The sequence below is a fragment of the Sebastes umbrosus genome, chromosome 8 (assembly GCF_015220745.1).
Source record: "Sebastes umbrosus isolate fSebUmb1 chromosome 8, fSebUmb1.pri, whole genome shotgun sequence".
In the NCBI taxonomy this organism is placed as follows: Eukaryota; Metazoa; Chordata; class Actinopteri; order Perciformes; family Sebastidae; genus Sebastes; species Sebastes umbrosus.
The window spans coordinates 15,942,434-15,955,546 of NC_051276.1; the positions used below are offsets into that span (position 1 = coordinate 15,942,434).

A 13,113-nucleotide genomic window follows, 5' to 3' on the forward strand; every position below is an offset into this window, starting at 1 on the left:
TTAATGTAGCAGCTCACAATGAGTCCTGCAAAATGTGTGTGTGCCTGCATCGGTTGGTTTCATTTGTGGTGTTAGAGAGAAGTCTGTATGGACTCACTGGTATATGAACAAAAAACCCACAAACCCCAGAAATCAGCTTTCCAGGATGTGTTTTAGTATTGTTTTAAATGATCACTGGCATTTGCATTTGAATAAGGAAGCTGTCACTTGTTAAAGCACAGACTGAACAATATACTGCAGTGTCTATTCAAAGGCCATATGCTTTGTTTAGAGCCTCAGGTGATAAAAATACCTGAGGGAACTAGTACCTAGAGGTCCAATCTGCTCTCTCTGTGTCTATACACCATACAGTGAAACCCAAGTGTATTATTCTGTTTATTGGACTAGTTGGCTGATACAATTGAGAGGTTTGTCTTATTATTTTTCTGTAATATGTTCCTGTTTGTTTGTATGCTGCTGTGTGTGACAGACATGGAGGTGCTCTCTCCATTATCACATTCAGTGGGCAGTAAAAATGCATTAGTGTCTAACCAGGAGCCTGGTTGCCTGGTGGCCCGCAGGCTGAACGCCCTCATCATTTTACCCAAAGTGTGAAGTCGCTGACTTTCATTAGAGCACTCCTGCTAATTTTTAACCAGAGCTGCAAATCAGAAACAGGCAGGAAGCCTGCATTTCCATCCCTCATGTGTTCCTTTACTTTGTAGATTTTAGTGTTATCAGTGTGTGCAGAGCTTCACTTTTTTGTGCTGTGAACCATTTATTTGTGAATGTTTTAGAACAAGAGTTCAGCTGCTCTGTCTGACTGTGTTTGTCTTTTGTTTTTTTAAGCAAGTATTATCTGGTTCCAGCTTTTCAGATGGGAGGATTTGCTGCTTTTTCTCTGTTTTTCTATCATTGTAAATTGAATATGTTTTGGGATTTTTTTGGACAAAACAACATCAAAATTCAATAATTTATTGCCACATCAACAGTTGATTAGGAATTTGTTTAGGTGCGCTTAACAACAAAACATATAATAACATAACACACACAACAAAATCATACTGCCACATTAACAATACTGTAACCATACAATAAATACAATTATTAAAGCGCATGCTCGTTTGTACAGTTGTTGAAGCATTTAGGATTCATATTGCTTCAGGATAAGATATTTGAATATGTCCTCATGGTTTCTGAGAAATTATAAAGGACATCATTTTCTGACACGTTATAGAAAAATTAATCGAGATCAAAATATGCAGGGTAACTCCTCATGATTTTAAGGAAATTATGCAAATCCAGCTCTCCCGCTCATTGTTTCCGATGACCTCGGTGTGCTGTAGATCACTCTATTGAACCAATCGCTCAGTGTGAAGTGCAGAAGAAGAACATAATGGCTGTGAAAATCAATTCATGAATGGCACTAATTGCTCATTCTGCTGCTATTTCAGCACTTGCATGACAGTAAATAAAAAGCACAGAGCATGACAGACCTCTAGTTATGGCAGCGCTGAATGTAGACCAAAGCAGAACTGATCAATATTATGAATGTCACTGTGAAATAAAAATCAAAGCTCCCTTTCCTCCTAGTTCTAATTTAACCCTCTGGTAATGGCAGTCTCTATCACATCATATAGTAATGCGGTTTCAGCTGGCAGAAAACTATGGACACTCATTTAAAAAATAAAGTCACGTAGATTTTATTTTTGCTAACGGCGGCTGTGCTGTCCTGTGAGCTCAGGCCTCCCTGAGGCAGAAGTGAACGGACGTCAGAGGAATATTCAAAAAACATATTTGTACATATGAGAGGGTGCCGTTCCCACTGCTGCTGTTGCTTTAGTGAACAATCAGGGTCAAAGTATGAGTATCAACCATACCGACTGCACTTAAAAGATTGAATCCAGACGGACGTTTTTGTAAATTTGATGTTGAATTTCAGAAAGAGGCTCAGATATGAAATCCCTCGTGTAGCGGAGGGGTGGCCGGCCACAGAGTGAGAAGGCTTTGAATTCCTCCAGAGCTTATCTCTTCATCCACTTGGCGACCTCTCAGGGACGTGCCATGGATCATATCCCGCGGCCTTTGAAGATCGGCAAGAACTGACAGGAATTACAGTTTGCATGCTTGCGCTATAGCCATTACAGTGAAATAACAGTGGTGTGGTGCGAGCTGTGTGTAGGCTGGGGGGCGGTTACACGCTCCTGATATATCAGCATCAAGAAAGGATGTCAAGATCCTCATTAGAGCGCCTACAAAAATAGCTTGGTGTTAAATACTCTGCTGTCCTCGCCAAAGACGTGCTGAAAGTTTCAGACTGTGATAGTGTCTGACGTTCAAAAGCAGGACGGTAGTTTCGCGCTCGGTGGCTTCGAATTCTATTTTTATTGGTGTGAATTCAAAAACACAAAGGGTATGCCTTAATGTATTATAGTGTGGAATAACTTATTTTGCTCTTCCTCGAAAGAAAAGATGAATCTTGAAAGAGGATCATCTTTAAAACCGTGTTATGGTTACACAGATCAGAGGAGTAGGTCAGCCTCGCTGCATGTGCATCTCAGCCAGATTTTCAGCTTATAGGAGGATTTTATCGCGACACCGGACCTCTTCTGTAAGACGTATCCAGATAATCACCGCCTAGACAGGACTCAGGAAAATACTGGGTGGTGACATCAGAACCAAAACGTTAACTTTAACGGAAGTCTTTGGGATTTGTTGATAGATGTGCATTTATTTCAGGTATGTTACAAACTCAGACTCAAACCTTGAATTTAGACAACACAGCCAACAAAATATATCGTATTAAGGTCCATCTACTGTCTAAACCAAATGCTACGTATTAAGCTTTGTTTTCCATCCTAACTGCTAATGCCGTTAGCAACGACTGAAGAAAAGCTAAATAGCCAATTATGTTTTTGACCTGCTGTTCAGGCTTTTCTCTCAGACAGAGACAGGCACCCTGCTGAGGACATGACTGTGGTTTAATCCAACGAAGGCTAATATGAGGCGGGAAATGGTGTGTGTGTCTGTGTGTGTCTGTGTGTCTGTGTGTGTGTGTGGTAGAGTCAGGGTGCAAGGTTGTGTACTTGTCCATCTCTGAACATGCTGGGAAGCAAATGAAGGCCGTCCCGAGTGTGTTGTCCTTGGAGACGGAGTCATTACATAAGATCATCATTGCACCATGTTACTTTTCTACATTGGGTAGTGAATCTAGCCTGAGTCTTGATAGTTCATGGATAGTGCATGAGACTTTGTTTATTGTTCCTTCATTAATCAGTTTCCTTTAACTACTAGGTTTGTTCTATATCCCCACCCTGCAAGTTTGAGAACTTTGAGTAGTCCATATACTGTGCTCAAACAGCAGCATGTCTGTTCAAAGTTATATCATTTACAGTGTAGTAATTCGATGTAGAAAAAAACCTCTCTCGTCTTCCAAAACTTTGCCCCCGAATGTGGATTATTACAACATTTGCCGTTCATCAGGAGGTCAGTTGGACTCCCAGATGCCAGCGGCATCAACTCTGGCTCCTCTCAGTCTGACCCAAACTCTGTTTGCCCTCCACACCACCAAGACTGACTCACAACTGTGTGAACGTCCATCACTAAACCGCTCAGGGGAGGTAGTTGGGCTTGAAGAGCGAGGAGAGGGGAAGAGAATGTGAAAGCTGTGGAGAAAATGAAAAAAAGAAAAGCGAGACGAGGAGTAGAAGATAAGGAGAGAACAGTGGATATATAAAATCCACATTCTCTGTGGTCCACGGCCGACCTTGAGATGGTGCCAGTGGCCGAGATTAGCACATCACCACTGTAATTGCTCACCTCGAGTAGCAGACCCCCTTGTCCTTTCTTCAACTCGATCCCTGCCTCACAAAAAGGCTTTTGTTGGCATTAAAGCGCTGGGCTCTGTTTTCTGTACCTGCTGCACCAACAGAGCTCCAACCTGGCAACAGCCGAGCCTTGTGTTAGTCTGAGGGGGCTTTTGTCTTTGGCTTAATGCTGGACCTCAAACTAAAGCACCATTTATACTCTAAACTAAATGAGTTCCCACATTAAAAGGTATTTATATATTAATAGGCCAAAGAAAAACGGACTAATGTAGGAATAAATCAGCTTATCCTCATACAACGGTTCGTATAATATCTTATGAAAAGTTAATCCTAATGTTTCATGCGTTTTCCTACGAATGTCCAACAACATGTGACGCACATGTCAATTTCCGCTCCAGTCTTTTCAAAATAAACATATCTTCACAGGAAAAAACTTGGTTAGATTGAAGAAAAGATCGTGGTTTGGGTTAAAATAACACCAGAAGTGGCGTAAGAAGCCATGATAATCAAACTCCAAATCAGTATTCAAATGCTTCATTTTGTTTAGTTTTTTATATATATAAGTATGCTATAATAATGTATACATCCCCAAATAGTCCATGAAAAAAGGAATAATCCCATAAATCATGTTCAACATTAATTATTATTAGTTATTCTCAGACGGATATCGCTGTTTATTGTGTGTAGAGGTGTGTGTGTGTGTGTGTGTACAGTACTGTGTCCATGGTGCTGTCCTGGGCACTGAAACAGGGGAGATAGAGACAGACGGAAGAAAATCTCGGCCTGCTGCGCCGTGCAGCGAAGCTTCAAATACCTTTGAATATTACTCACCGAAGCACCGAAGCCTCAAAAAGAGGTATTCAGGACAGCCTTTAACTTAAGTACGGAAGTTACGTGACAAATAATTCAACGTGGGTATCTGGTATCACACAGGGAACGAACACCAGTCTCCTGGGCAAAGGTCCAGTGTTTTTGACACACCCATCCATCCTTACCTCCTCCGTACGCGATGTTTGACGATCTTCATACTTCCTGGTTCACTATTACGTGGATTACATATGAATTGATTTTGCGGAATATATACGAATTACAGAGCATTACTTTTCATAGGTATGAACATTGTAGAACAGCCTGAATAAATATAACATCCTAATTTTAAGGATGTTGGCTGGAAACGCATTTGACACGACAGCAAACATATAAAGAAGTGTTGTTAAAGCTCTATTAGGTCGATAAAGTAGATATTATATCCAGCCCTGTGGTGTTTTCTCAGCTTTCAGAACATCACTTCAAGCAGTGTTAGTCGATCCGTGAAAACACATCCATCCAAATCCAGACTGCACTGTGAAGATTTAAACAGGCGTTTTGCTTAGAAGAGGATGTCAGGAGATTTTGATAAGCCCTGTCCTAACAATGCTGCGATATACAGCAGCGGGAGCCCCGATGTGCTAAAGAATCAGAAGGGGTGGAGCCCCCTCCGGGTCTGTCAGCCTGTGCAGTCAGTGTCAGCAGCGGCTTCAGATCTCCTTTCAGCGTGCCGGGACCTAATTGGGCTCTCACACTTGCCAGAGAAATTTGTCAGGTTGCTGTGAAATGAGGTACTTGGCCAAATCAAGATGTGCATCCCCCTGTTCCAACCCCTCCACCGCTGTGATTATCATGGAGTAACAGGAGCTTTTAAAACAGATAAACTACTTTTGCTTATTTCCTGTTGGGAATATGTCATTAAAGGGCAAATAGCAGCACGTTCTCATTATAGTTTTGTGCTCGGTAATTGCACCTGCAGGGATTTTGTGTGAAAAATGTACAACGGTAAGCAAGCCTTGTCTATTTATACACACCTTATAAGTAAGGGCTTATTATTTTTACACTCAGCCTTACATGTTGTTCCATTAATTTCCAGCAGCGAGCGGGATGAGCGCCTAAGTCTATCCCCTTATCAGCTACTTTTCTGAATCTAGCACTAAGCAGAGTGCACACATGAGCTCCTCTTGTCTGCAGCGCTAATGTTCTCCATCTGTCAGTAGAGCTGCCCAGGTTGGCCGTGATGTTAGGAGCTATCACATGCAGTAAATGAAGCACGCCCGGTCAGCCACAAGCCCGTTTTGCCACGCCTTGTCAACCCTCATCACCTCCGCTCTCTCTGTGACTGTGCAGATGTCTTTCCCAGGTTGCTCGAGGGTGGGATGACTCAGCTCGAGCTCCCTCTCAGCGCCTCGCTGACTCCGGGTTCAGCCCTCTCCTCCGTCAACCGTGGCAACTCAAATACGGTCTGGCTGAACCGTTAGACTGAGGCCAAAACACAGGCTGCATCATTTGCTGTGTTAGACCCTCTAATGTTGTGGTTCCCAACCTTTTTTTGTCTCACGCACCACCGCAGCACTATGAGATGAGAGGAATGGCTTCATGGAATTGTTCGATAATAATTCACCACAAAGAAAACACAGAGAGGCTGCTGTGGATCGGTAAAAGACGGATTTTACTGGAACTGTTGATGATTAAGCTCACTATCTCCTTCTCTCAGTTTTTTTCTGTCAAGTTTGCATTCATACCACTTCCATTTCAGCCCTTTCGCACGAAAAGGCGTATAAATTAACAATAATGCGATAAGAAAGCCTTTCTTTCTTTTGGCGTACGCTATGTAGTCTGTACTGAATGTAATGTAAACACATCCGCGTAAATATGCTATGCTCAGAGTTAATGATGTAGAATAAAAAGCGAGAAAGACTGCTTATGGCGGAAGGGTGAGGAGGTGGATGGATGCAACAAACACATGACATTTAACCATGAGACCGGTGTTTTGTCACGTTTTTTGGTGACATTTCTGACGTGTTCTCCGTACTTATGTTGCATTGTTTTCATACATATTTTACGTACTTTTTTAAGCCCAACCATGACGTTTTTCATAAACATAAGTGAGTGGTTTTGTTGCCTAAACCCATAGTAACTGCGGATGTTCCCGTGGTCTTGTTGCGTGGGGTACGAATGACACACGAAAAGCCTAAATGCGTCCTCATGACACACGGCATGTCCTTGTAATGTTGTGCTAGTTATACACCTTCCGGCTTGTCCATTTTGAGAAGCAGAAGTTGGACACTTCAACTATTTATTCATTATTTATTATCATTTCGGCTCTTCTGCTTATTAGCTAAGTCGTAGCAGTTTGCGAATGTTACAACTGACTGTCATAGCTGGAAGGTTCCTGCTAATTGTGACATTAACTATACTTACGTTCATCATCAGGGGACCAAAACTCTTTGTATTTTGTGAATTCTGTGCTAACTGAAGCTTAAAGCTGGTCAGTTCAGTCACTTACAAATACTGTGAAATCAATCCATGCAGGTAGTTTCAGTCTAATTTGCTGAAGTTTTGAGATATCTGCCTCTGAGACTGAAAGCATTGACGCAGCATTGAAAAATGTCTGTCCAGAAATGTCTCAGTTACTCAGGAAAATCCACAGGCCTCACTGAGAAACGTTTTCTTTGGAACTGATTTCTACTGAAGAAAGAGTCCCTTTACATTTCAGGGGCAAAACCTGCGCACATAAAACCAAAACTATCTGCATGGCAAGATGCCATTATAGGGAAGTGAGAATATATGTATGAGTGAACTGACCCTTTAGGTAAATGCAACCACGTCCATATTGGATTGAAGTCTAGGTATTCTCTTATGAAAATAATTGAGCATCTCGCTCGTCATCACCTCGCTCTGTTATTTCTGAGATTTCTCTTTCTGTATCTCACACACACACAGTCATAAACACTCGGTCTTTCTTCCGTTGCTTTCGTGATGTTGTCCATGTTGCATCAGAGCAACACTGCTGCATGCTCGTCATATTTTATTCATCTTAGGAGCCGTTGCAGCACTGAGGCTCGCTCCTTCCTGCGAGCGCAAAGCAGGCAGCTGCCAGAAAGCCTGAATCCCCAGACACTTTGCCCATTTCTACTTCTACATACACACGTACACATATAATATAGGCCCATTTAAAGCCCTACTACAGTGCTCCCCTGTGTACACACATACATGTAACCTTTCCATCATTGCAGAAGTGACCATTTCTCAATTTCCTTTGGATTTTAGCTCCATGAGGTAACTGATGACGTTTCAGATTCTGAAATACATGACTATTACAGTAAAAAGTATTACAGAACAAAGCCTCTATCTGGAACCCTGCAGTGAGTACATTATCAACAATAGTATTCACAATGTCCACTGATACTAGATTTTGACCTTTAGTTAGGTCTGACACATTGTTTAACATTTGGCTGTCTTACATGGCTTAAAAACAGACCAAAAATTGGAAATTAAAGAAGGAATAACAGTGAATATATCACTTGTTTAAATTTATTTCCAATCAAACTCACAGACATATCGCCCCCTTCTGACACAAAATGATTTGCCAATCAGCCGTCAGTTAAACGAGTTTGGTTACATCAGTGACGCCGTAACATTAGGTGGTGTAAGCAAGCTATCATGCGCACACCATTTGACAATGACCGTAGACAATAACAAGTCAAATAAAAAGCTACAAATATATTATTTTCATGAGGAATGGTTGGTTTTGTCACGAATGTGAATGCCAAATGTATGCATCTCATTTGCGGTGCGAGCGTGTCAGTTGGTAAAAGATGTAAGATGTCGAGCACCACTTTACCAAAGTCCACGGCAACTTTTCATGGGACTTTCCGACTGTTTGCAGTCTACGAACAGAGAAGGAACTGAAAACAACGCTTAGAAGACAACCGTCTCTGTTTACCTAACCGACGAAGAAGGCCAACGCAGCAACACAGGCTTCGTTTAGTGGCGCAGATCCTAACAAAACACAAAATCTCCTTCGCCTGTGGCGGGATTGTAATTGAGGCGATGACTGCGGTGGCTGAAACATTATTAAAAGACCATAAAAGTAAGACAGAAATTATGCCTGCTATTGGCGATGTAAACTTGGTGCTGTGAGTAGCTCTCTGCCACTTTCATTTAGTCAAATTAGCTCTCAGAGGGAAAAAGGTTGGAGACCCCTGCACTAATACATTCATAACCTCATTTGTAGACTTCAATCTGTATATATTTTAATTCCCCCAGGAGACTCAAGCTGTTCTCAGACAAAAGTTGTACTCTCATTACTTCAACATTTAAACCCACCTAGTTTTAGTCCAGACTTACATGTGAGTTTAACATGTTAATTTACTGAGTAATGGAATTTAATTTCATGTGGAGCTGATGGGACCAACAATTAGGGCATTACTGACAACTTGTCAACAACAACAGTTGACTAAAAATAGGATGTATGAGCAACAAGGACTCTAATGGTGTTCATATTTAATTGGAGAGGATTTGTTGACAGCAGGCCTCTGGTGTTGCTCGACCTTTACAGGCTGATTTGCGTGATGCTGATGAGGCCCATTTGCAAGGCATGCTTACAGAGCACCCTTCTACATACACACTTCATGTTCTTCAGATGGATGCATCCAGACCACTGCACACAGCTTGATGCCCTGCGTGACTGTGCACATCGACGAGATCATCAGAAACTGCTAAGTAGCTTGTGTACAACAACACTCGGAGTGGCAGAGGAGCTGACTGCTCTCATGCCATCCTTTCATTCTCCCTTTATTAAAGGAAAATCAAGTATCAGTCTGTGATGATGTTCAATGCAATTCAGAGGCTCTTTTGTGATAAAGTTCTCTCTGTTGTACCTACTTTCCTCCATCATTTCATCTTCCTTCACTTCATTTAGTGTTAATTTCATAGACAGACTTTGAACACCAAGCAGCAAATGCTTTCGATTCTGCTGTGGGTTGTATGTGTAGGTGGTGTAGTGAAAGCAATATAGAGCTGCATACTTATACTTGCAAGGATATATTTTTCCAGTGGAGAACAAAACAAGATCTGTGTAATGACTCAAAACATGTGCTGCATTATACTCTGTGGGAGTATAATGTGGTAAAAAAGTTGAAACCTCTTGTTTTTGTGGTTGATTTCTCCTCATTTAACTGTCAACTATTATAACAATCTGGTGAGCAAACTCAAATGTTTGTTATTAAACTCTGTAGTTTTACAATTATTTCCAAACATCACTGAACCTAAAAAGAAACAGATGCACTTGACATGTGCAATAAGTGTTTATAAAACATATCTTTTCGTGATATAGATTCCAGTTGGGTCATCCAGTGTAATCTACAGTCAGTGGTGGAAAGTAACCAAGTACGTTTACTCAAGTACAGTACTTTAGAGCTGTCCTTGACCAAAGAACGTATTAATCGACTAACACTCATACGATTTTGTTGACTAATCAATTAGTTGATTTCATCAAGAAATCTGGGAAACTGAGTTTCTCCACAAAGAATCACACAAAAGCGACACTTTAAATCTTGTGTTTACCAGAGATGTGCTCAGAAATGTCTTGGAATAAGTCACTCAGCACGAATAAAGCATAAAACAATGACTAATCAATTAAAAACAATGACTAATTGACTAAAGAAAATCTAAGTCAACTGAGACCAAAATGACCGATTAGTCGACGAATCGACTAAGAGGGGGCAGTCCTACTGTACTTACAAACAGTTTTGAGATTCTTGTACTTAACTTCAATATTTCCATTTTATGGTACTTTATACTAGAGGTCGACCGAGAGCGGATTTTTAAAGGCCGATAAAATAATGATAGTTTGGAGCAGGAAAAAGGCAATAGCCGATTAATTGGCCAATATTAGGATTTAATCACATGCAAAGTCCGAGAAATGATCAGATATGGCCCATATCATGCCATGCAGTTACGGCTAGCCAAATTATACCGACCATGCTTGCTAGTGAAACAGAGACAGTGTGCTTTGGACAGAGTAACATCATATCATCATATCTTCAGTCTAATACATTAATAATGCCAGACTACCCAACTACCTTATCATGCTCATCATTTACGAATAAAGCTGTCTTATATAAAGTTAACTTTCATCAGAATATATCCCAGGTACACATTGAATTCATGTACGGAGCATCCATGCATGAATGAGTTACATCCCTGCATGACTGGTGCCGGCTGCGCAGCTATCGACGACTATCGGAGCCCAGTTCCGTCTTTAATGATAGTTTGTAAAAATGTCCTATCAGTGCCAATTGACCAAACCGATTAATCGGTCAACCTCTAGTTTATACTTCTACTCCACTACATTTCAGAAGGAAATATTGTACTTTTTAATTCTACTACATTTACCTGAAAACCTATCAGTTACTTTGCTGTTTCAGAGTTTCCACACAAAACATACAGTATAATCAAGAAATACAATACAGTGCATTTTTATAGATTAAACTACATACATCAGAATGTAAAATAGAATCAAAAGAGGGATGTTGTAGCTATACGGTAGGTGTCTTTAACTACAGGGCCACTAGGGCGACACTGTATTTTTTATTCTCTTTGAAGACCATGAAAAGTAGACTTCTTTCACACAAAAGTCACAAACTGTGACAGTATCAACAGGATACAAAACACTTGACCGTTTTGCTGAATACTTACTGTTAACTGTGCTTCATGCTGAGACAGCAACATGCAGTTTCAGGATCTTTTATTATCTGAAGTGACCTCTTCTCTAATCCTGTCTTTGCAGACTTAATATCTAGCTCTCAAGGATATACGTTGGTCAAAATCTTAAATGTTAAATTTGTTGACAGTGAGCTGAAAAACGCAGCGAATCAACAAGGCAGGTGGCATGTGCAATGATTTTTCTAGTTGAAAAGGGATTCAGCTTTGCAGGATTAGCCTGTGAGACCACAGAGAGGACTGTAGCAAAGGGGAACTGAGATTTAGTCAATACTGTTAACTTCAAACGCACCCAGCCTCACCCATCTCATTTCACCCCGACTGTCTTCAGTGCTTCTGAAGCACACACTTACTCTAATAGTTGGTGCCTTTGGCAAAATAATTTCAGACTGAACCGTCCTTTATTATATTTCTTTAAAAATAAACTCCAAATGCTCTTTTCATTTCTCCCTCACAGTGAAGGCTTAGCAGCAGAACAACAGTGCTGGAGGATTCAGCTTGTTGCTTAAGGACACTTCAGCAGAGTGGCTGCTCGTTGACACAGCAGCTTGAATGTGTAGAGGGTCTGTCTTCCCTCTCACCGCTCCGCCGAGCACTCGGCTGTTTTTCTCTTCTTACTCCGCTCAACAGAGCAGAAGAAGCTCTGTGATACAAAAGGACAGTTGTGTGAACATCTTCCTCTGTGAAGAACTTCCCCCAGCAACATGATTATTATACCACTGGAGGATACTGCTGTTTTTCTATTTTGGTGTTGGCCAAAAAACTTGAGTAAATATGTTTTTGTGGCAGCAGGATTTAAAGCTCTGATCAATATTTAATGTCACCAATGGATCAAATGACTACGAATACTGTGAGAGGGGTCGCTAGTGGTGATGAATGATGAACTGGAGACCAGCCGGTGAAAACAGTGGAGCATTTAGCAGCTAAAAAGCCAGATATTTCCATCAGGAGTTGGTGGAGACCAAAACAAAGCTAAAAGACATATACCAGCCGACCAGAAACATGACTCCAAATTAATGCTAATGTTGCTCTGTAACTGCTGGATGTGTAAATAAGCAACTGTTTGCTAACAAGTCGACAAATAGATGATCATTGTTTCCACTGATCCTTTAATCAGTTAACGCCGTTTTAACAGAATAATTCAATGTTTTGGTTACTGTGCTTTTTCACTTTCGTTCAGCGAGTGAGACGAGGAGATCAATATCAATCTCATATCTGTGTGTTAAGTACAGAGTCAAGACGGGGTTAGCTTAGCTTAGCATAAAGACTGGAGGTGTGGGGAAACAGCTAGCGTAGCTCTCTCATTGGGGCACGCTCACATGCACGAGCATGCACTAGAAGCACACGCAGCTATATCAACGAAGCGAGGAGAAGCTCTGATTACAACACACAGAGGGAGAGTGACCTCTATATCTTTACATAGCAGATAGTTGTTTGCTGCTATATTAATGCTCTGGATATCGTAAAGAGCACCTTTAATATTGACATTGACAGATTGGCGTTATGTTTTTCTGGCCTCTTCTTTAACAGAACAGTTGTTCAAGATCAGAAATAGTAAATACTGAGTCACATTAATATTAGAAATACTGAATACCAAGTGGTTCCAAATATAACCGAGCCAAACACCCACTCTTTGGCGCTGCCGAGAACACTGAGCGTCCAACATGGAAAAAGAAAGTGCTTTATTCTCAGTTAATGAATAACTGTATTTCTTAGCTGCATGTTGTTTGCCTCAGTTGTGCTTTCACACTTTAACTAATGATGTGCTGTT

General features: G+C 41.0%; 1 protein-coding gene across 1 annotated transcript in view; it reads left to right on the forward strand.

Moving 5' to 3' along the window:
• The window catches only part of wscd2 (WSC domain containing 2), a 42,715-nt gene that overhangs the window by 546 nt on the left and 29,056 nt on the right, over nucleotides 1-13,113 (forward strand). The gene's annotated exons all lie outside the window — the stretch shown is intronic.